This window comes from Ambystoma mexicanum, chromosome 9 (genome assembly GCF_040938575.1).
Source record: "Ambystoma mexicanum isolate Mex_15411 chromosome 9, UKY_AmexF1_1, whole genome shotgun sequence".
Classification (NCBI taxonomy): Eukaryota; Metazoa; Chordata; class Amphibia; order Caudata; family Ambystomatidae; genus Ambystoma; species Ambystoma mexicanum.
In genome coordinates this window covers 231,453,701-231,478,004 of record NC_090931.1, presented here as the reverse complement: position 1 = coordinate 231,478,004, position 24,304 = coordinate 231,453,701, and the positions used below count along the sequence as shown (strand labels likewise).

At 44.6% G+C, this 24,304-nt stretch overlaps 1 protein-coding gene across 2 annotated transcripts in view; it reads right to left on the bottom strand.

The window, feature by feature from the left end:
• The window catches only part of LOC138487898 (NXPE family member 4-like), a 937,091-nt gene that overhangs the window by 69,334 nt on the left and 843,453 nt on the right, over nucleotides 1-24,304 (bottom strand). The gene's annotated exons all lie outside the window — the stretch shown is intronic.

Here is a 24,304-nt window from a genome sequence, read left to right as displayed (position 1 = left end):
GGATGCCAGAATATAAAATGGCTTCAGAGTCAAAAGAGCTCAATCATACTGATGGGGGACTATTCTTTGGCAGCAGCTCACTGTGACATAAAGTACGTCTGGGTTGGTATATTTAGAATTTCTTGACAGAAAAAGCAGACAATGATTGATAGTAAATCAAATAAGAGCATGGGACAGCTACCAATTAGGCAGGACAGCTGCTTACTTGGCAACAAATAAAATTAGCTCATGGAGGTTCTCACAGTATTAGCTGCCAAGTAGATTTGGCATGCCTCGAGAATCAGATAAGGGCTGGTTCTTGGCAGGAATTGAAGGATAAATAATTAGGGTGGGCTGGGTTTCACACAAGCTTATCAGTTTATGTGTCAGTGACATGTAAAACAACCAATCAAAGTCAAGGAGGGCTTATGTTAAAGCATTATGTCATTGGTAAAAAGTATATAAAAGCAAGCTGAATGAAGCAGATCTGTGTGCTTCCCAGAATGTCCTTTTAATCTGTATTAAAAGATGGCTGTGAAAATGCATCCGGGCATCCGTCTTCCTTTGTTTTTGTTCCAGTGCCATTGTCCACAGATGTCCAGGCTGATGAGGGGATGCAGAGGGTCATCCTTTTCAATGACATAAGGGATGACATCACTGGTGACATCACTGGTGACATCACTGGAGACTTCTTGCATGACTTCACTGACATTGCTGGTTTGATTAATTACATTTTGAAAAGTAACTCTGTTTTTAACTTAACATAGATGTATATATTTGATACTTACACAGTACTGTGCAATGCTGTCCTTATTTCTGTAAATGTAATTCTGTAATATCAGTTACTTATACTACAATCATGTAGTATAAGTAACTGATTTATTTTGCATATTAACCAAACTTTGAATTCTTCAATTATATATTATCACACTGCACACAGGCCCATACTTTCTTTTCTATGTGATTATTTTTGATAAAACTTGTCATTTAGAAAACAATGTGTTAATGCAATGCCATTACAGTAAGGAGAATTGTAAATTTAAATGTGAACATTGACTATTTTCATAACACTTACTATTAAACATGTTTCTACTTCTATCTATTCTTATTTATTTATTTACTACAAACATATAATTATTATATTATGTTTTAAATACCTGAAATAGATTTACCAGAATCAGGTACTTTCCCCTGCAATAAAGTATTGTATTGTCTACTAATTCAAACTATTTGTATGAGATTACATATTTTTATTTAAAACACCATAAATTGATAAGTGCTACAAATTAATGCTCCACGTGTAATCATATCATACTTCTGTGTAAGTGTATTGTTCCAGGTCATGTTGTTATTATTGTTAAGTGTAACAAAATAAAATATGTATCAAAAGTGGTCAACAAAAATATTGAAACTTATTTAATCAGTAATGTCACATTCGATGCAATTATTGATCTCATTAGCGATGTCATGTATGATGCAATTAATGTTACCAGTGATGTTATCAGTGATGTCACCTGTGATGTCTTCATTGTGGTCATATGCTGTGCAACAGGGTGAGCAAAGTTAAGGTGGACCTGCTAGATGTGCAGTTGCTGAATTTCAGGGGTTTTATTGTGTTAAATCTGATCACCTTAGCATTCTCTTAACCAAGTTTTTTTTCACTCAACTTATAAATATATTCACTGAAAAAACTTCAATTAAAGTGCAGTTAAGTTGACCAGATTTAATGCAACAAAAGCCTTGAAAATCAGAGGCTGTGGGAAGGCATGATGAGCTCAAATCGGCGCGCTCCTGTTGATATCCCCATAATGCAATATCCTCCATAATGCCATTTGGTATGTCATTGTGAATCCCTTCTCTTATAATATTTATGTGGTCATGGTCTTTGCAATGGGAATGTGCTGAGTTAATCTGGTCATGATTTCCCACATCTGCTGAATTTCAAGGGTTTTGTTGCTTTAAATCTGGTCAATTTAACTGCACTTTAACTAAAAAGATTCAATGAAATTCAAGGAATTTGTTATACCATAGTTTTTTACGGGCCACTGTATATGATCCCTGAATATGTTTCTCTTACACACACTAGGTTGCCACAGACAGCCTTCGTCCAGGCCTGCAGCATATTTTAAAGCACTACTAGGCGGATCTATTTGATCACCGGACGCCGAAAATACCAACGGCAGTTACAGAGCGGCACAGTGATCATATGAATCACTGTGCCCACTTCCCCTGGCCTGCATTACCCATCCCAACCCCCCACTCCACTTACCTTTAGGGCGGCACACTTCTGTGTGTGCCGCCCACACTCTGCGATCCCTGCAGTGTCAGCTCTTCCCACTAACGTGGGTTGGAGCTGACGCCACAGGGTGCTTTTTAGTTTCTTTTTTTACGTGTCCCACTTTCCGAAATGGTAAGCTGGGGACACCACTGCAACCCCTGACCCCCATTACTGCACCCAGGAAGAGTGGGGAACACCCCCGCAACCCCTGCTCTGCTTGGGCGCAGTAAATGTCACCCTCATTTTGTGCACCTCCAAAGTCGCAGTGACTGCTGGGGCGCACAAATGAGGGTGACATTTTTGTATGATACTCTACTAGGCTACTAGCTGGGACCTTCGGCTGTGTCCACTGTAGATCTTCCCCCAATATGTTTCATTTGGACCCATGAGGTCGGCCATGAACATTATACCTGCAGTGACCACTAAACACTATTCACACCATTCTTAATAACTTTATTTTTTGAGGAATTGTTCCCAAAATTTCCAGTTTGGGGGTGGGGGCTTGACCATCCCTTGGTTTAGTACATGTCATCCAACTCCTTCCAGCAAGACAAATGTTATTAACCTCTATCACCCTCTCTGCTGCAAAGCACCGACATAAAGGTTTTAAGGTTCAACAAGCACCCTGTTTTCTGTCAAAATTTACCCCAAACCAGTCTAGGAAATTAAGTCAACACTTTGTGCCCAAATTGTTCTTTAGTTAGCCCATATCTGCCAAGCGGGTTTGACGCTACAGCTGTTCAAAAACTGCACTATTGATCCTCCCTAGCCTAGGCATCCATAACCCTACATTAGGATTCCTCATCGGTAACCCCTACTGTCTAAAAGTTGTCTTTGGCTGCCAAAGAGCAGGCTTTGCATCCTCCCTAAGAGACTTTCTAGTTTTACCTATTCTAACCAAAATTTAGGAGCTCATTTTCAAAGGAGCCATAATGTCAACGGAAGACGAAAAATCCTTGCATAAGACTTTTACACCTTCCTTTAAGGCCATGGCTTATTTTCAATCATTTTGTATGGCTGAGTGGAGAGGGTGGAGCACAACTTGCGTTTACGACCCCTCCTTCCTGTCGGCTATACAAATGCTCTAGTATTTGCGCTGGCATGGATTTTCATGGAAGCGCAAATCCTGGAGATAACTATGGGGTTCGATAGGTTTATGCACCGGCATAACACAGGTGGACCCCAAAGACATGTAAACACTGTATGCCATGCTCGCATGGCCGACAGCATTTACAAATACAAATAAATGCTCTCTGACACGCGTTTATTTTTCTTTGTGAACACGGTTTACCAATGCGCACAATTGAAGTTAAACCCTCCCCGACTTGCTCTCATTTGGGAGATGGCTTTCATTGCTATGCAGCGCTCACAGCTAAGAGTAAACACTGCCTGGCTTTACTCACTTTGCATCGTGCATTGCAAAAGGGCAGGGGAAAATGCAGAGTACACATGTGTACGCTGCCATTTGCCCTGCACTTGTTCCGTCCGACCACAGTGACAGTGTTTGAAATCTTTCGCCAACCCGAGGGCTTGTCCTTCTCTACTCTTTTAAGTAACTTTTCCTACGAACTACTTCGTTTCGAAGTCTTCGCGAAGACTTAACCGCAAACTACTCTGAACTGTGTGATCCTCTGCAAAGAATCTGAACCATTAACATTGGCCCAGGCCTATTGATTCGAATCCTCATTGTAGCAAGCCTTTTCTAGATTGCCCTGCTTACTTACTTGTTGCTGCTGCTTAATTTTGTATAATCTTGTCTTTCCCTCCCTTTTAAATTGCTGGAGTGCCATTTTGCTCACACTTCATTTTGAGCTTAACTTGTCCAGAATTCATCAGGTGTTGTGTAGTATATTAAGAGTGTGATTTTTCCGCTGCTTTACTTAGTGAACTGTTTTACAACTGATGTGTAAATAAATGTATATTCTTTTACTCAGAAACCTTAACTCAGTGTTTGTTTGAACCATAGTGATTGCTGTCCTTTGTGTAACTATTGATGCTGCTCACTTTACCATTGAGATAAGTCTGGCTGCTCAGCCATCGCTACCACTTTACTGTGTAGTACAGGCTTGTACCAAAGGTGAATTTGTACTTGCACTTGTAGTCTTTATTGTGTGTGGTGTTCCCAAAGGGTACTGCCTATGATTCTGCTTAACAAGCAGTCCGGACGTCAGGCAAGTGGGCGGGTGCAGTCGGTGATTTAGGAAAGAGTACTAGTGTTGCATACTCGATCAGTGCCGAGCTAGTCTAGCATTTTTCATTGGTTGTCGCTGTATATTAATGACAGAGGTGTTGAGGTGCATCAGGGGTTTCAGTGTGGTTGGCTATGCGAGCTGCTAGATCAGATTTGCTTTGCCATACTGCATTCTATAGTGCATGGATGGGTGGCTGTGCCTGCGGCTTGTGTCCACATATGTGGTGCAAGGTATACATATCTTACATTCAGATGGAGTAAATCTTCAATGTCATTTTCCATTGTCCAACACGATTGACTGGTCTCCCAGATTGAGAGCCTGAGCAGTGGTGCAAGGTGTAAATACCTTAAGTGAGGATGGAGTTCATCTTCAATGTCATTTTCCTAGATCCAACGCGATTGGCTAGTCTCACCATTTGTGGTCTCCCTAGATTGAGAGTCTGAGCAGTGGGAGAGGAGCCCGGAGGGATGGGTAGTGGTATATTATCATCTGGACGTGAGTGACGAATATATCACAGTGTGCTGCTGCAAAAGCCTCAGGCATCCATAGAGGTTTAGGTGGATAGGTGTGTTGTTGGGTTTGGGCCAGTGTTTCTGTGTGTATACAAACAGTAGAGAGTGTGGGGATGTTTCAAGAGGGCGAAGGGAAGAGCCAGGTTTTGAGGGCCTTTCTGAATTCCAAGTGATTATCAATGTTACGGATGTGCAGGGGCAGAGCATTCCAGATAATCAGAGGATCTGCTCAATCTGGGGCAGTTGTGGTGTGGGACAACTAGGATAGATGCTGTGCCGGATCTGAGTGTCCTTGTGCGGTGGTAGTGAATGAGTTTGTCTTGGAGGAATTGTGAGCTGGTGTTATGGATTGCACGGTAGATGCTGTGCCGGATCTGAGTGTCCTTGTGTGGTGGTAGTGAATGAGTTTGTCTTGGAGGAATTGTGAGCTGGTGTTATGGATTGCACGGTGGATGCTGTGCCGGATCTGAGTGTCCTTGTGCGGTGGTAGTGAATGAGTTTGGCTTGGAGGAATTGTGGGCTGGTGTTATGGATGGCATGGTGAGCGATGCATATTTAAATGTAGTGAGACCAATAATGAGCCAAAGGAGGAATCTTGGTGTAGGTCTGATGTGTACTCTGGGAGGGAGGCTAATGAACAGGCGGGCCACAGCATTTAGAATGTTTTGCAATTTTCTTAGCTGAAACGCTGGTGTGCCTAGATAAAGGCAGTTTCATAGTCTAAGCAAGAAAGGATGAGGTAGATGATGGCAGAGAAATGGTGAGGATAGGTGAGGTATAGGAAGACACGCCTAGGTGGTAGCAGGGTGCTTCGTGAGAACCTGTCCATCCCTTGCCTTATTAATCTAAGGCAGGGAAATGGTAACTTTTATAGGATTCAAAAGGCAACTCATTATTTCATGCCTTGCATGTTTCAAGTTATTTATTTATCAAAATGGGTCAATTAATACATCATCCTATCTTCAAACAAACATCTACATTTTTTAAAGTGACACAAGGAACACACAAAGTGGAGACATTTCAAAAACACATAGATGATTCACAAAATGGAGAACTGCCTGTCAGGTGGAAGAAGAGGGAGTAAAAAATGTGTTCAAAGTTTACAAAACGTGAAGTTTCACTACAATCCTTACTATCTTACTAGACATATGACTCAACCACTAAAAATGCCTCATGGGCCTGATCATGTTTTTAGGGGTCTACGTAGAGCACGTTCCTAATGATTATGACCATGCAGCCTTGCATCTGTGCAGGGGTGTTGCTAGGTCAGGAATAGGTCCAGGGCTACACTAATGTGAGACTGTTGGAACTCGGGGCTAGCCAGCCTTTTGATTGTAGCTCCTGGGCTTCTATCTGGGGCTACAACCAAAAGACGCAGGGCGATAGCCACCTCAGCCCCTCCTAGCAACGCCTCTGCATCTGTGTACATAACTGCGTCACATGAAGATATACGTTTCGTCACCTAAAGGATGGTGGTCCGCCTTCCTGAGCGTCACAGTACAAGTGGGACCCCTGAGGACCAAACAATTGAAATAGTAAGATCGCTGTGATTTATTATTATCAGAATATGACCACTGTAACCTCAAGTGATATTTAAAAAAACGAATCTAACACCGAAAAGACACCTTTGTGGCACCTCCACCAATAGAAGTATAGGATACTTTAACCAGAAATCAATCACCATCTCATACCGAGTTTCTCTGTCAAGTAGGTGAAGTGCCACCCTCAGCCAGTGAACCAACCCATAATGAAATAGGGTAAATTCCTCCAGAATAGTGGGGACCAAGAGTAAATACATATACACTTCACAAGAAATGGCTCAGCGGGCGCTGCGATCATAAGTTAGAACCTACAGAAATAAATGATTCATGAAGGAAACTGAGCTCAAGAGCTACGTGCACCTAAATGCATACAGTGGAACCACAAAGCTAAAGAGGAGAAGGAGCCTACCCATACCTTTTTCATTATAGCACATTAGTAACCCAATGTACCAATATAGTAGCCCTTGGGTTACCAAAGTCCTACTTTCAGCCATTTTCTTTTAATGGCTTCATTGGTTTGGTTTTGCCATTTCAAGCCTTATTATCTGCCCATGTGAGCTGAAGATGGCAGCCTCCATAGCAGTTTTACTCCAGTTTCTAGGCAGGCCAGTACACCTCCTGTGGCGGTTGACTGGGCGTCTGGTGGTTTTTGGGGCAAATCCAATTGGCTAGCAACCAAAACTTCTGTTTTAAATCCCCTAATGCAGGTTTGTCCAACTCCAGGCCCCCAGGGCCAGGTCCATGCCGGGTTCCCATATGTGGTATTACGTGGCTAGAGTGGTATTTTAATGCAGCCAGTCAGGCTATTTCTTACTGTGGCATGGAATTCTTTTTCTGGGCATCTATGGTAAGTGTTATTACGTGATTAGCCTGGTGTTTGGTGCTCCAGTTTAGCTATTTCTTACTGTGGCATGACATCTTTTTCTGGGCTTCTTTGATAAAGTAAGCATGATAAGTGTTATCACAGGTCTAGACTGGCATTTTGGTGAAGGCAGTTCAGAATTTTTTTCTGATTGCAGCATGCCATTTTTTAAGGGAAAGTCAAGCAGAGTTTGCCCTTACATAGGAATACTGCCATATATTGTTAGAGCCAGCCCTGACATGTTTTCTTGTAGTATCATTACTGGAATTAAGCGGAAAGAAAGCATGAGTATGTTCTTATATGGGAATACTGTAATATTGTAGTGCACCCATCATGGACATGTATGGGCACAGCCAGCGTAAACATGTTTTATTATGGGCATATATTGTGGGCAGAATCATCATCAACATGTATTTGAAATGCCGCTGTGCATTGTTGCTGAATTGTATCTATTGGAATGGAGTTCCCCGACAAAACCAATTGTTTTTTACCCAATGCTTGAAAGAAGGTGTACTGTATAATGCACCATTTTAAGCCATCATTCAAAATCATTTTTTCAGGGGGCAAACCCCAGTCAGACCCCTTTGGTTGGTTCAGGCTCAGTTGCTGTGCTTGGTTGGACTAGCATATTTGTAGGAAATGTTTGCACCCCTCCAATTAAAGAAATGACTAGTCGCCTCTGGGTTAGTGGCTAGTGATTGAATGGGTATGAATGTGTACATGGAAGGCTGTACCCAAGTTAAGGGGCATTTGAGAATGGTAGTTTTCATACATGTTTTACTGGTATTTTTGGGCAAAGCTAACTTGATGAATGTCATTACATAGAGGAAGGTCTGGAGTGCTGGGTTTATAGAACAATGGGGCGGGCAGACGGGACATTTTCGTTCTGTGGCATGGCATTTTTTTACTCACATAAGGAGCAAGGCCAATATGATGTGTGTTCTTACATGGGGAGAGTGGGCACACTATGCAGTCAGAAAGTAAATGTATCCTTACACATTCCATGTTTTACTGGTCTGTTGGGCAAATTCAACATGATGAGTGTTCTTACATGGTGGGTGGAGGCGTTTGTGCAGTCGAACAAAGAAATGGGTCCTTACTGTAGCATTATATGTTTTAGTGGCAATAAGGGCACAGCCAACAACAAGAGTATTCTTACACAGTGGTGCAGGAGCTGGGCAAGCATTTGTGCAGCAATAATAACATGTTTTCTTCCTGTCTCAGGAGATTTTCACTGGCATTAAGGGCAAAGCCATTCAGAGAATGTTCATACATGGGGATACTGACATATGCTGGCAGAGTCCGCATGAACTTGTTTTTTTTAAATGTTGCTGTTGTGTGTAGTATTACCAGCCACTCACACATAATGCTTGTACATTTGGGTTTCAGGACTGAGCCGGAGGCACAGCCTCTTGTTTCTACACTAAGAGATAGATTTAAGGTTTGATTAAAACACATACTTATATCTTTCACTAGTGCAATGCGTGGTGTGCCCCATGAGCAGCATGATCATAATGCGCACTGTGCATGTGTGGTGGTCCAGGCCGGCGTGTAGTATGGTGTGGCTTTTGCTTTGTTGTCAAGCTTGGGGGGGTTCCTCTATCAGGATGGATCACAGGGGCCCCCACTCTATGGGTTATGGTACTGGAAGCACATATTGTGAGGCAGTGTTCGGTGGGGCAACATAAATGTGTACTTCTATGTATAGGGTAAACTTTTGTCCTGGACCTTTGGTATATGGCCGCAGTGACTGTTAGGGAGAATTCTCCAGAATCGCTAATTTCCCTTACCTACTGAGACCCTCGGCAGCTTTGCTAGATTTCTAGGATTTATTTTTTCACCTGGTAAGAGTATGAACCTTTTTTCACACTCTTACATGTGTTTTGCTGTGAGTGTTTAACATTTTTGTGTTATAGACTGTAGAGCCTCACCTACTCCACATGCATCATCTTTTTACTGTGTGTTAGACAGCACCTTCAGTGCAGTGACACAGGGTTGTCTTTTAGACTTCCCAACTCAGACTCCATGTTTCTGGGACTGACTACTGTCTCCCAGAACTCATAAAGTTGCCATTAACTTTATTAGCCTCTGTAAAACCACAGACCCAGTACAAACCATCTTACATGGAGTACTGAAAAGGGTTAATACTTATCCCTTTTTGTCTGTTTCTCTTGAAGCATTGTTTCGGTCCCTTTTCATCAAGACTTGGCTGGTGGCAGTGGTAACTACCCTATTTTTCCTTCCGCGGTTATCTTAAATAACCTTGGTTTTGTTTTAGGCTATCTTGGTACCCTCAAACTTAAATCCGCTAGACCATATATGTTTTATTACAGTACTAGCTGGGTTCACTCACCATTTCTTTTTGTAAACGTCTTTCTCGTGTTTTACTCTGCGTGCCAAACCAGGGTTGATTCCTTTGTTCACTGTCTTTTCGCAGGCTTCTACATAGAAGCCCTGCTTAGGCGCCTGTATGTCTGGGGGGACAGGATGGGAGGGAGGGGTTTAGGACTCCCTGCACAGGGTCTCCTTGGAGACCCATGTCGCACTCTGAAATGATTGGCTGTGGTGACTGTCCCGGCGGGACAATCACCCTGCTGTGTGATTGTCAGCCAGGCTGTGTGAATGGGGGAAAACTGCATTAAAAACAGGTCTCTGGGTCTGGAAAGGCAGAGTCGCCACTGGAACGAAAGAACCGACAAGGAGCTGACGGAAGAGGACCCCTACCATGAGTGAACCGCCCGGTGAAGCCCTGCTGCATGTCCAAATGCTCGAACTCCAACGACAGAGAAGATCCTCCAGGAATCTTCTTCCCCTGAGTTGGTGGGACCAACCAGTTCGCCCAAACTGTAAACCAGGACTCCCTCTTCTGGTCAAATTTGCTGTACAGAGCTACAGTGGGCCGGATAGCCAGGAAGGTCGGACCCTGCTTGGGTTTTAAGGAGCGCATCTTTTATTTGTTGCTTTGCTCTGCTGCTGGTTTCTCCCTGAGTAGTGCAGGACCCTCCAGTCTTCCTACTTCATGTCAGTCCGACAGTCGGTCCAGGAACGGTGAGCCTGCAGGAACTACCAGGAACGTTCGCCTCAGCTACAGTTTCTTCTCCATTTAAAGGTACTGTGCAAATCCGGTTGTGCATTTCGTTCAGCCGCGTTGAAGGTGTTTGAAACCTTTCACCAATTCAAGGGCTTGTCCTGCTCTTCTCTTGAAACTAACTTTTCTGCTGACCAACTTCGTACAGAACTCCTGGCAAAGACTTAACCGCAAACTACCCTGAACTATGTGATCTTGAGCAACAGACTTTTGTCCTATTGACTTTGGCCCTAAGCCTATTTGATTTGTTTCCATCACTGTAGTTCCTCTTACTAGATTGCTCTGCTTACTTACCTGTTGGTGCTGCTCAATATTAGCCTAATCTTGTTTTTCTCTCCCTTTTTAAATTGCTGGAGTGCCATTTTGCTCGCACTTCTTTTTGAGTTTAAACTTGTCCAGCATCTATTGGGAGTGGTCTGGTGTATTAGTAATGTGATTTTTCAACTGCTTTACTTTAGTGAAATGTTATACAACTGATGTGTAAATAAATGTATATTCTTTTACTCAGAAACCTTGAGTTAGTGTTTGTTTGAATCATAGTAATTGTTGTCCTTTGTGTAACTATTTGATACTGCTCACTTACTCTTGAAATAAGTCTAGCTGCTCAGCCATCGCTACCACTTTTACTGTGCAGCACGGGCTTATACCAAAGGTAAATTTGTACTGTCACTTGTAGTCTTAATTGTGTTTTGTGATGTTCCCAAAGGGTACTGCATATAATTCTGCCTAGCACTGGTGTACAGCGGTGAGGATCAAGTATAGTAATTACACTTAGAGTGCTGCTATTACCTTGGATAATCTAACCACAAGGCTAACATCACTAAAACAGCAATATTAATCATGTCTGATATGGAAAGCTACAGTCAGGAGACCCTCCTTAGTTACACTGTGGATTATTTAAAAATTCTGTGTAGAGAAATGAATCTCTCTGTTAAAGGCAAAACGACTGAATTGATTGAAAAATTGTTAGAGAAATAAAGTCTGGAGTGTGGGTCTGAGATACCTGACCCCTCAGCAAATGTGGAAAATAATGAGATCATATTGTGTCTATTATTAATGAGTTGTAGGAAGTAGATGTGTCTCACAATGTAGGCCCCACTGCTCCCTTGTCTGCTCAGCAACCTCAACCTTTGCCCACTGGGACCCCACTAGGTCCTACACTCAGTCCTGAATTCATTGCTCTAGAAAAGATGAGGCTTGAACTGGAATTCAAACGTTTAAATGTTCAAACTGAACAAAAACATAAGCTCAGAGAAATGAAGTTGAATCATGAATTAGAACTGAGAAGGTTATCGCTTGAAAATGCTTCTCTCCCAGAGTCTTCTAGGTCTTCCAGTCCTAAGAGACCCTCTATGCCTAAAGAAATTGTGGGTATGTATGAGGTTAAGCTTGATATTTTGGATTGGTTGGCAATGTTTTAAATTGCTGTAGTGCCATTTGCTCCCACTTCGTTTTGAGTTTAAACTTGTCCAGAATTGGGAGTGGTGTGGTGTATTGGTAACATGATTTTTCAACTGTTTTACTTTAGTGAAATGTTATACAACTGATGTGTAAATAAATGTATATTATTTTACTCAGAAACCTTGAGTCAGTGTTTGTTTGAATCATAGTAATTGCTGTCCTTTGTGTAACTATTTGATACTGCTCCCTTACTCTTCAGATAAGTCTGGCTGCTCAGCCACCGCTACCACTGTTACTGTGTAGTACAGGCTTTTACCAAAGGTGAATTTGTACTGTCACTTCTAGTCTTAATTGTGTGTGGTGTTCCCAAAGGGTACTCGATGTAATTCTGCCTAACAGTGACATAGACATGTCTTGAATGAAAGGTATTCAAAACCTTGACAAATGTCACGAGGACTGCAAAGGCATTTTAGAAGGCATTGTTAGGATCTGGTGTCACATTGCTTTGCATGACCAACCACTGTGAACTAGAACTCACTGCGGCTATGATTATTGTCCCACTGCAGTTTCCATTCAGCTAACTGGACAGCACGTCATCTGCTTTGGAAGCGGGGCGGTCAGTCCTGCAGAGAGGCTACCTGATGGTAGTGTGCAGGCACACACTTCGAGGGACAATGATGCATGTGCAGGAGGAACTGCAAAGTAATTCCCACCAGCCCAAGGTTCTGTGATGCATTGGAGCTTTTGTTTGATGACACTCATTTACTGCATTGAGTGTGTCTGTGAGGTGCTTTGCATGCATGTGTAAGAGTTCGTTGCCCTTGTTACTACAGTGTTTTGAGGGGATCATTTGTTGGAAAGACAATTGAGTAATCTTACCTTTCTGCTATGCCTTCATGTGTTGCAAGGGTATTTTTCAGGATTGCTTTGTGTTAGGCTTGGTCTAAAATTGGCAGATGCCTTTATGCCTCTTGATGAACAGTGTATTTGCCTGTTCATGAATTGGAGTAACTTCCACATATATAACTTGCAAAAGCTTGCGTCATATTTAGTCCTTTGTGAATTGCAAAATTGTCTTCATTTTAAGCAATGTTATTTTCAGAATTAGTTATTTTTATTTTTTAGTTTGGGATATAGTAACTGTAACACCGCCCAGCATTCAACAAAATTAGATCCCATTACAAGGCCAACCAAAGGACTGTTCATGTTGTCCAGTTATTGGCAGACTAAGCTCAAAAATCCAATTTCTTCGAAAGGATTCTGCAAAGAATCTGAACAAAAGCCTGCACTCATATTGAAAATGCAATAACAATGCCATAGCAAACCTATCAGATACTGTGCAAGGTCTTTCTGTGATGCTCTTTTGCCTGAAAATGTAAAACATACACAGCCCTTCACTGGCTTTAAATGATACCCATCCCATAGCAATTAGCCAGACCAAAAAAACTAGATCCAGATGAATGTGCTATGTGTAAACCATTAGAACAGACAGGGGCGCATTCATTGTCAGCAGTGGCCAAGGGATCCCTACGGAAGTTGCCTGTGACATCCTGTGACCACCACTGACTGCAAGCATGTCCTGTAATTCAGAAAGCAGAAGGCAGAACAAGAGGGGCGTCTCTGAGGCCCTGCACCCCTGCATGTATAGGAATTTGGCACATGCATACTACCTTGACAGGTAACGGCAATTTGAAGCGATGGAAAGCGGCATGTCCTGGTCCACTTTCCACTGCATGCAGAGAATCTGACCCTTTGTGAAAAAACGCATGAAGAGGGATCTAGGAATGTTTTCGACTATTTTTTGCCGAAAGGCATTTTTTTCCGATTTGATCCCCTTTATTTTAACTGCAAAAATCAGGTCGGGTTGACTGACACCACCCCCCCCCTCCAGCAACCCTCCGTTCCACCCCCATCTATAAATCTTACCCAGACTTACTATCTACATCTTAGTGACAAAAAAGTTGAAGAAAATGCGGAATAATTCTGTCATTCGGGAAAAGGTTTGTAATACTATTAATAGATCGCTGCACACGTCAGAGCATTTTTGCACCAAACCCCAAATACCATTTGTGGACTTTTCTTGTCACATACTGCTCTCTGAAGTTTGGAGTGGATCACGAATGGCAATTTCCATTTTAGCTTATTGACAGGGTCGGACTGGGACAAGAAATAGGCCTGGTCATCCAAAAAAAAGTGTCCCACGTCTCGCCTCAAAAAGAAGCCCACCCCTTGCCTCACGAACCTTGACCTCTGATGACATCACCGTAAGTGAAGTCATTTGACCCCACCCCAAAGTGACATCACGGGAAGCGATGAAACATGACCTTTCACCCCTTGACAAAACAGGAAATGGCATCAAATAGCATTGTTTCTAAGTACATAAATTACGTGAATCCAAGCAGACGACCAATGCCAAATGATTATATGTTACTGTATAGCACTTACGCCACTTACGCTTAAACTCTTTTTTATAGAACAAATATCAAATATGCATACAATATCACCCAAACTGTATTGGTACTCATTTATCAACCCAAGAAGGATGAAAGGCTTTTTGAATATATGTATATATATATATATATATATATATATATATATATATAAATAAAAATTCTTCCAAACCGCCCCAGGCATGGCCAGAAACTCGGCCCCCACTTCTCAAGGACGATAAAGGCCAAGATGCCAATCCGATCCTGCTTATTGAGGGCTTCACTATTCATTTCTGGTTTCCCTATAACGGATTACACAACTGTTCCCAAGGACCACTCATAGTGTCATTTTTGTGGGAGAGGGCAGCTAGTGCTTTCTTGAATAGTAATCAATCACACAGCGGTATTATAAAACGCTTAATACCAGCGTTGTAGTTTATGAGCGTGGTATGGTGATTCGAACCTGTGTGGTGCTGCGTTGTCTTGCTTCCAAGACAAACACCTTGCCCTTGGGTTATCCTTCCTCACCTTCATCAAGCATAATGAATGTCCCTGGAATCCTCTGAATGTTCCTACTGCTGGTACCGATTCCAGATAAAATGCACTTCTGAATGTGGTCCCCAAGATTATAAAGAGTGTGATACCCAAGGCTTCTCAGCCCTAAGAGACCCCGTATGCCAAAGGAAATGAATGGTATGTATGAGACTAAACTTGATGTTTTGGATTGGTTAGCAATGTTTGAGTATAATCATGGGATTCAGGGTATCACAGGGAATTAGTTGATTCCTTGGCTTTTCTCTAGGCTTCCCCCTGATGTAAGTGATGCTGTGATCGGGGAGGAGGATAAGCAGGATTATGAGTATGCGAAGCTAGCTTTGATAGCTAGATTTGGGAAGACCCCTTCCCAGTACCTTCAGAGGTTTTGGACCCTCAAAAAGCATGGTGGTACCCCTTGGGCTACCTTGGTGTGTGAATGTTTGAAAAACTTAGATGGTTGGGTTAAGGGTTAGAAAGTGAACACTTATGAAGGTATGAGGAATCTTGTTATGTTGGAGTCTATTTATGATGCCTGATCTCCTGAGTTTAGACAGCACTTGGCTGATTCAAAGGAGGCAGATCCTAAGAAGTTAGCTAAGGCTGCTGACTTCTGGGTCGCCAATAGGGCTACTCACAAGGGTTCTGGGGCAACTCAGAAGAAGGATGAGGGAGAGCAGCCAAAGAAAGATAACAAGGAGAATTCCAATAATTCCAATCCAAAAGAGGGCCACAAACCCAACCAGAGTAAGCCACAAGGCAAACCGAATCAGGCTAGTCTACCATCTGATGCCAAACCATATGGAGGTCAGAACAAACCCCCATTCAATAAAGCATTTGGGAAATGTTTTGTTTGTGGGTCATCTGGCCATGTGAAAGGGGATCCCAGATGTAAGGGTAAACCTTCAGGGGTCCACACTGTCTCCTTAGCCTTCTCCCAAGTGGAAGAAGTACCTATAGCCAGTGGAAACTTTCAGTTATTAGCTGATGAGCCCATGAGAGTCTCAGCTAGTGTTTCTTTAATGTCCTTGGGTCTTTGGGAACAACAGAATGTTTATGTCTATAACTCAATCCCAGATAATACTAAGGAGTATTATAAAGAGAGTGTTCTTGTGAATGGTCAGGAGACACCTGCCATCAGAGACACTGGAGCCAGCATAACTGTGGTTGATGAATGTTTTTTCAAGGTGAGAATGTTGCTAAGGCACCCAAACACCTTACCAAGTTAGCTGGAGGCCCTGTGCAAATGGTTCCCCAGTTACCAGCTCTCATCCAGTGTAATGCCATGACTGTCAGAATACCTGTTAGTGTGCAAAGTGACGTACCAGGGAGAGTGCTGTTGGGTAATGACCTAAAAATTCTTGGAGTTGTGTCTACTACCCCCAGACCTCCCAGCAAAAGGAAGCCGGAGCGCACAAGGTCTGCTAGGGAGAGAACCTTGACAGGCCCGCCGGGTGATTTTATACAAGAAACTATCACCCTAAGTTCACAGGACTTACTTACTGCTATTGCAAGTAAAAAGGAAACAAAGGGGAAACCCAAGTTTGTCAGCAAGAAACCAACAATCACTCCTGTGCCTACAAGGACATCACTAAGACTGTCCAAAGTCACACCTGTGACTCCTCCACCAGCTGAGGCTGAGTGTGAGGTTCAACCCTGTTTCGTTCAACTAGATACTAGGGAATCAGATCTAGAAGAAGATCATACTCTGGTTAGAGATCTTGACCCTGTTGATCATCCTGAGCTGCAGTCTTTACTGTCAGAAGGTGGACCCAACAGAGCAGACTTCAGCAGAGGACAAAAAGAGTGTCCTACTCTTGAGGGCCTTCGCCTACAGGCAGCTTCTCAGCTCGATGGGGAAGAACCTGGGAAGTATAGGTTGCACTGGTAAGATGGCCTCTTCTAGAGTGAAGCAACTGAGTCAACCCCTGGGGACTGCGAAAGACTTGTAGTACCTCTAGAGAACTGACTCCAGTTCCTACAGTTAGCCCACGAGATACCTTTAGCTGGTCACTTAAGTTTTAAGAAGACCAAGGAAAGGCTCTCTCTTTACTTCTACTGGCCTAAGATGGGTTCAGAAGTAGACAAATTCTGTAGGAGCTGTCACACTTGCCAAACTGTCATGATGCCCGCTCCCGGGGAGCAGGTTCAAGCCCTGCGTCCCCGAAAGCGGACATCCAGTTCCCAAGGAAGGACCCAGCAACCCCATATAGGGGCCCTTTGGACAGTGTCCTGGCGCCTATGGCGCCAGGCTCCTAAAAGACATCAGTCCTGGCACCATAGGCGCCAGGCTCATTATGGGAGTGCTTGGGTGCACTTACCTGATGCAGACCATGCTGCAGGATCCCGGCCTCCTTGAGGCCTGAAAGGAACTACTTTACCTGTGGGACTAATTTATCATCCGGGCGTGGTCAGGGAAGGATACATACCTGATTGGAGGAAGGATACATACCTGGAACTTCTTCCAAGGCTATTTAAATCCCACCCGAACAGCCACACGTGCTTCGTGTTGTTCTGCATCTAGCAGCTGGACGCTCACCGTGTCTGCTCCTGTATCCTGACTTCTGCCACGCCTGCCAGCATCCTGGATCACCTGCAAAGGAAGAGAAGAAGAGAACAGAAGAAGGAAAAGTCCTTACCTGCTAAATCCGCATCCCGGAGACATCTCGCCGACAATCCTGAAAAGGAAGACTTTAATTTAAAAGCTCATCGTGTCGATCGCTGCAGAGCCGCATTCCACTCACCTTTACAGGGCGCCTCCATGTTCAGCAGCGATCATCCGGATTCGCAGTCACGCCCCAGCGCCTAGGGAGAAAAAGACCAGAACAAAAGGTGAGCGAGAGAAGGGAATAAGGAAAGCTAAATCTCCATGTTAAGACTTACCTGTTGATTCATTCCCTCTTCATTTCGGGTCCGCGCCGCATCCTGGCATTTCCAGCCCCCGCCCCCTAAGGGGAAAAAAAAGACATCAGCGTTAATGAGCGAATGAAAAGACATTACCAAAAAATGCTCATTAAAGACTTACCTGATTTCTACAAGGATTTCACCTCTCATCTCGGGTCGGTGCCTGTTCCCCGGCATTCCGTACCGCGGCCCCTATGGGGAAAAAGACACTAGCATTAGTACATTAATGCATGGACACAAGGGGAACCTCTTATCAAAAAACTTACCTGTAAGCCAAGCAAGTTTGGTTCTCTCCAATCCGAAAATCCAGTGAAATAACTGGATACCAACGCACCCCTGCATCAGAAGCAGGATGGAGAGCTCGTCCTTCCAGACCCTAAGGTGAGACGCTACGAGAAATCACAGAAGGGTTTCGAGGAGGGTGAGAGGGGAAAGTGGGAGGCCGATTGCATTACCCCGCAGACAGTTAATCCCCTATTTTCGCCCACAGAAGGATACTTCTGCGAGCCAGACAAGCAGATTTGGGGGCCCGGTCCAGTCCGTCTTCCGAACCCTGCTCATCACCTTAGAAGAGGTCACAGCAGCGCGAACCAGGCCAGCGCCTCCGTGGGAGTCAGGTGAGCGTAACAGAACGCGAAGCCTTCCTACAAATTCCCACCCAGGCGCTAAGGAAAGTTCTGAGACTGATCAGTTGGCCCAATTACTGGGGGAATTACGGGCCGAAGTACATGCCGCTCGTCAAGAGACTAATGCCCTCAGGAGGGAATTAATACTATCAAAGGAAAGAACTGATGACCTGGCCAGACAGCTCTTGCAAGGTCAAGCTGGGCAAACTCCTCTACCCGGTTCCGGAGGGAACCCCGCTCCTGTGGTTTCCAGTAACCCTGTGCAGATTAATCTACCTGGAAACATGCCGCTGGCCCCACCTGAACGCTTTGCTGGGTACCCCAAACGATTTGCCGTATTCATGAATCAGTGTCATTTGCACTTCCTATGCAGACCTGGGGCCTTCCCTAATGATCAGATCAAGGTAGCCTTTGTATTGTCATATCTCAGCGGCTGCGCTGCCGATTGGTCAGTTGCACTGGTTACTCAAGATGACCCGATTCTCTGTGATTTTCAAAGGTTTCAAGCAAGCATGGAAAGGTTATTTGCTCGACACTCTCAGGGGCAGGCTCTGAATGACGAACTTCTATCCCTGCGACAGGGCAATCAGGACCTCCTATCCTATATTGCAACCTTTAATAGACTAATTGTGGAAACGGGATGGCCAGAGGATAAAAGAGTCACGTTGTTTTATCGAGGCCTTCGCAGAGAACTTAAAGATGTCTTGGCCCAAGTTGTAAATCCGCCCCAAGAATGCACAGAGTATATAGACTTAGTGGTCCAATTGGATCACAGACTTCAAAACAGAAAAGCAGATCGGTCCAGGTTTGAGACCCGGGTGTTGGTCAAGACCCATGCTAATCCCAAGGGAGTAGATGTCTCTGAGCCTATGCAAATTGGAGGGGTTAAAGGACCCTTAACTCAAAAGAAACGTGAAAGGAGGCGGCAATTAAAATTATGTCTTTATTGTGGGAATTCTGGACACTTTCTACGAGATTGCCCGACAAAACCGCCCCGAAAGGTGGTAGGAGCCGCTGATAAAAACCATGAAGGCTGTGTTTCGGGAAACGACTCCGCCCGACAAGCGTAGGGGTCCGCTTGCCGAGCTTGAAAACGAACTCTCAGACCTCGCATTTCATTGTGCCAATGGTTGTCGTAGATCCAGAACAGCATAAGCGGTTGCATGCAATAAAGGCATACATCGATAGTGGGGCTATTGGAAACTATGTGGATCGTGAATTGGTCTCTAGGATTAACCTCCCTCTCCGTCCTAAAACCATCAAAGATGTCATCACCACAGTCGATGGAACTGTAATTGCCTCTGGACCGGTAACACATTCCACTACTGAGGTGACTCTTATTGGTCCCGACGGCCATCGCGAGGGTGTTGTGTTTGATGTAATCAAGGCTCCACAGTTTCAGGTTATTCTTGGAATCCCTTGGTTAGAGACACATAATCTTTGAATTGATTGGCGAGCTAAGAGAATAACCTTCCCGGATTGTACACAAACCTGCTACCCAGAAAACCTGAAGATTAATCTAGCATCTGTAACCTCTGCCTCCATGCAACTACCTCCGGAATACCAAGACTTTCAGGACGTCTTCCAAAAGGAACAGGCCAACACGTTACCTCCTCACAGATCGTACGATTGCCAAATCGATCTGGTGCCCGGTGCACAACCCCCTTGTAGCAGGATTTATGCCCTTACCGAACCTGAGAATCTGCATTTGAGACAATATTTGGATCAATACCTAGCTAATGGTTTTATTCGCCTGTCAAAGTCCCCGGCATCCTCGGCTTTGTTCTTCGTGCCCAAAAAAGAAGGCGACCTTAGAACTTGTATCGATTACCGCGCATTGAACCAGATAACGGTTAAAAACCGTTATCCTCTGCCTCTGATCCCTGAACTCCTTGACCAGGTGAAGGACGCTTGCATATACACAAAGTTAGATCTCCGGGGGGCTTATCATCTGGTACGAGTTAAAGAAGGCGACGAATGGAAAACTGCCTTCCGTACTAAATACGGATTATTCGAGTACCAGGTGATGCCTTTCGGATTGCGTAACGCGCCGGCTGCCTTCCAACACTTCATGAATGATGTCCTTTGGGAACTCATCGATGTTTGTGTTGTCGTATATATCGATGACATTCTGGTGTACTCCTCTTCGGAATCTGATCACAGAAAACACGTCAGGGCAGTACTTGAAAAACTGCGCCAACACAAACTATTTGCTAAATTGGAGAAATGTGTTTTCCATACCACAGAAGTCGAGTTTCTAGGTTTCATCCTGACACCCAAAGGAGTCCGAATGGACTCAAGAAAAGTGGATGCCATCCTCAAATGGCCATCACCTAGCTCTGTAAAAGGGGTTCAAAGCATGCTCGGCTTTGCCAATTTCTATCGCAGGTTTATCCCGGAATTTTCACGCGTGGTACAACCCATTACTGCACTCTTGAGGAAAAATAAACGTTTTGAATGGTCTGAAGAAGCCGAGCAGGCCTTTCAGGATTTAAAAGCTAAGTTTACCTCCGCACCTATATTGAAACACCCGCGTCCAGATCTCCCTTATGTCGTCGAGACTGACGCATCCAGCCTAGCCATGGGAGCTGTCCTGTCCCAAAGAGATCCCGAAACCAACCAACTGCATCCCGTAGCATTTTGGTCCAGAAAATTCTCGGCACCCGAGGTTAATTATGCAATCACGGACAAAGAACTGTTAGCCATTAAGTCCGCTTTTAAAGCCTGGTGGCATTATCTGCTTGGCGCTCGACATACCATCACAGTGATCACTGATCACCGGAATTTACAGTATTTGAAAACCCCCAAGGCTCAGTCATCATGGCAGCTCCGATGGGCTTTGTTTTTCGCTGAATTTGATTTCGTGATTACCTATCGACCTGGCTGCAAGAATGGAAAAGCAGACGCCTTATCCGAATTGGAATGGGAGAATCTGATACAAACTCAGAACCAGTACCAATAATTCCCGAACAGAGGATTCTAGGCATGACTTCGTTACAGACGCTTGAAGACATTCAAGCCAGAGTGAAACAACTCCTGGACCCTACAACCTTACAGGATTGGATACAAAAGGGATCAGACTTTACCATAGATAATGGTTTGCCTTATTTCCAAGGACGCTTATTCCTGCCACATAAGGAATTACACGAACTAGTTATTTCCGGTTATCATGATACATTAATAGAGGGACACCCCGGTATTGCCAAGACAGGAAAAGGTGAAACAACAATTTTAGTGGCCCTCTTGGCGAAAAGATGTTAAATCTTTTGTGATGTCCTGTGGTGTTTGCGCCCAAAATAAAAGTCAAAAGAAAAGACCAGCCGGTCTCCTTCAACCTCTAGACATACCACCAGCACCCTGGCACACCCTATCAATGGATTTTATTACGGACCTGCCTCCTTGTTCGGGGTACAATACTATTCTGGTAATTGTGGATTTGTTTTCCAAAATGGCCCACTTTATTCCTTTGAAAGGTTTACCTTCAGCTTCTGTCCTAGCCAAAGAATTCCTCGAAAATATTGTTCGGCTACATGGATTCCCTTCTATACTAATCTCTGACCGGGGAAGCCAATTCATTTCCCACTTCTGGTGCAAATGTTGTCAAATGGCGCAGATCGACGTAAGATTATCGACCAGTCACCACCCTCAGACCGATGGTCAGACCGAGAGGACAAATCAGACCCTAGAACAGAACTTAGGGTGTATGTTACAGCAATCTGAAAGCAACTGGAAAGACATTCTTTGGATAGCCGAATACGCATATAATAATTCGGTACACTCTGGAACTGGCCACAGTCCTTTTTATACTTTGTTTGGGCATCACCCTCGAACCTCAAACCTTGACTCACCTCAGAACCTCGGAATGCCTGCAGTAGAACATCTGCATTCTACAATTACCCAAGCCTTCAAAGAGGCAACTACGCATTTACAACAAGCCAAGAGAAAATAGAAGGAGAATGCTGATCTACATCGGAGTGAAGCACCTCCGTATCAGATTGGGGATCAAGTGTGGTTAGCTACCAGACATTTACCACTCAAAGGGCCTCGAACTTTTAACCCAAAATATCTGGGACCTTATTCTATTACGGCAATAATTAACCCCGTGACTGTTAAACTTGATTTACCACCTAGTATGCAAATTCACCCTGTTTTTCATGTGTCACTTCTGAAACCAGTGGTACCCGGAACCCAACTACTCAAACCTCCAGAACCTATTCTAATAGATGGGGAGCCCGAATTCGAAGCGAAGAACATTTTAGACTCAAAAATGTTTATGTCAAAACTGTTCTACCTAATTGATTGGAAGGGGTACGGACCTCAGGAGAGGTCGTGGGAACCCAGCGACCATGTGCATGCACCTCGATTAGTCAGGAAATTCCACCGACTCTTCCCAGACAAACCAAAACCCACAGAGGGAACAACCTTGGGAGGGGCCTGGGGGGGAGTGCTGTCATGATGCCCGCTCCCGGGGAGCCGGTTCAAGCCCTGCGTCCCCGAAAGCGGACATCCAGTTCCCAAGGAAGGACCCAGCAACCCCATATAGGGGCCCTTTGGACAGTGTCCTGGCGCCTATGGCGCCAGGCTCATAAAAGACATCAGTCCTGGCGCCATAGGCGCCAGGCTCATTATGGGAGTGCTTGGGTGCACTTACCTGATGCAGACCATGCTGCAGGATCCCGGCCTCCTTGAGGCCTGAAAGGAACTACTTTACCTGTGGGACTAATTTACCATCCGGGCGTGGTCAGGGAAGGATACATACCTGATTGGAGGAAGGATACATACCTGGAACTTCTTCCAAGGCTATTTAAACCCCACCCGAACAGCCATACGTGCTTCGCGTTGTTCTGCATCTAGCAGCTGGACGCTCACCGTGTCTGCTCCTGTATCCTGACTTCTGCCACGCCTGCCAGCATCCTGGATCACCTGCAAAGGAAGAGAAGAAGAGAACAGAAGAAGGAAAAGTCCTTACCTGCTAAATCCGCATCCCGGAGACATCTCGCCGACAATCCTGAAAAGGAAGACTTTAATTTAAAAGCTCATCGCGTCGATCGCTGCAGCGCCGCATTCCACTCACCTTTACAGGGCGCCTCCATGTTCAGCAGCGATCATCCGGATTCGCAGTCACGCCCCAGCGCCTAGGGAGAAAAAGACCAGAACAAAAGGTGAGAGAGAGAAGGGAATAAGGAAAGCTAAATCTCCATGTTAAGACTTACCTGTTGATTCATTCCCTCTTCATTTCGTGTCCGCGCCGCATCCTGGCATTTACGGACCCCGGCACCTAAGGGGAAAAAAAAGACATCAGCGTTAATGAGCGAATGAAAAGACATTACCAAAAAACACTCATTAAAGACTTACCTGATTTCTACAAGGATTTCACCTCTCATCTCGGGTCGGTGCCTGTTCCCCGGCATTCCGTACCCCGGCCCCTATGGGGAAAAAGACACTAGCATTAGTACATTAATGCATGGACACAAGGGGAACCTCTTATCAAAAAACTTACCTGGAAGCCAAGCAAGTTTGGTTCTCTCCAATCTGAAAATCCAGTGAAGTAACTGGATACCAACGCGCCCCTGCATCAGAAGCAGGATGGAGAGCTCGTCCTTCCAGACCCTAAGGTGAGACGCTACGAGAAATCACAGAAGGGTTTCGAGGAGGGTGAGAGGGGAAAGTGGGAGGCCGATTGCATTACCCCGCAGACAGTTAATCCCCTATTTTCGCCCACCGAAGGATACTTCTGCGAGCCAGACAAGCCAGATTTGGGGCTCTGGTCCAGTCCGTCTTCCGAACCCTGTGCATCACCTTAGAAGAGGTCACAGCAGCGCGAACCAGGCCAGCGCCTCCGTGGGAGTCAGGTGAGCGTAACACAAACCTCTGGCAAGAATGGAGCCAAAAATGTGGCACCCTTGGTGCCTCTCCCAGTGGTGGGAGTCAATTTTGAGAGGGTTGGGATTGACATTG